We start from the raw sequence: 1300 nt of genomic DNA, 5'->3' as shown, positions 1-1300 counted from the left end.
ATATATATATATATATATATATATATATATATATACATATATATATATATATATATATGAGTGTGTGTGTGTGTGTGTGTGCCTGTGTTTCTACGACTGCATCCCCCACTCCACCGGTTAAAAACTGGTGTCGGTGTGTTAACGTTGCAGTAACTTAGCGGTTTAGCAAAAGGCGGTTATACAATAAGTACCAAGCTTGAAAGAGAGATAAAAAAAAAAACCACCGTCGACGATTCGTACGATTAAAATTCTTCAGGACAGCGTTCCACAGCATGACCACAGTACAATAACTGAAACAAATACATTATAAAAGATGTGTATGCATATATATTCAAGTATGCGCATGTAGGGTAATATATACATTTATATATTCATATATATATATATATGAACACGCTTGTTTATGTGCGTATATATACAGATATGTGGAGGCGCAATGGCCCAGTGGTTAGAGCAGTGGACTCACGGTCGGAGGATCGCGGTTTCGATTCCCAGACCGGGCGTTGTGTGTTTTTATTGAGCGAAAATACCTAAAGCTCCACGAGATTCCGGCAGGAGGAGGCGGTGACCCCTGTTGTTCTCTTTCGCCCCAACTTTCTCTCACTCTTTTTTCTTGTTTCTTGAGTAACGATAAAGGATAAAATCTTTAACAAGAATTTTATCAGGAAGCTAGTGTGCAAAAACATTCGTAAGGGAAATTTCTATTCCCAAGAATATACTTATTCGTTTATATATATCTATTAAGGGCATTATTACAGAATAATGCCACACACTAGACTTCCCAAATAAACACATTTTAGTACCGAATGCGAGGAAAACAACCTTTGAAAGAAACCAACATTAAAAAAAAAATATACTCAACTATGTATCGACCGATTTCACGATTACCAGAATGAAATCTAGTTTCCGTTCGTCAGCATATTATAGTATCAACATATACGGATAAACAGAATTCTCACCTTACCAAAACGAACACGCATGTATCCAACCCAGCAAAGAGAATGATGTTCATCCACATACATCGTTAAAAATGCGGGAATCTTTCTGAGTTGTTCTCTGTACCTCCCACATTGATGCGATGTGCGGCAGAAAAAAGTTTTTCTGCCGCACTTCACATCAATGTGGGAGGTTTACTGACTCACCTCGCATCAATGTGGGAGGTTTTGCTGCCGCACCTTTCATCAATGTGGGAGGTTTTTCTGCCGCACCTCGCATCAATGTGGGAGGTTTTTCTGCCGCACCTCGCATCAATGTGGAAGGTTTTTCTGCCGCACCTCGCATCAATGTGGGAGGTTTTTCT

This window comes from Octopus bimaculoides, chromosome 7 (genome assembly GCF_001194135.2).
Source record: "Octopus bimaculoides isolate UCB-OBI-ISO-001 chromosome 7, ASM119413v2, whole genome shotgun sequence".
Lineage (NCBI taxonomy): Eukaryota > Metazoa > Mollusca > Cephalopoda > Octopoda > Octopodidae > Octopus > Octopus bimaculoides.
Note: the sequence above shows the minus strand (reverse complement) of the source record.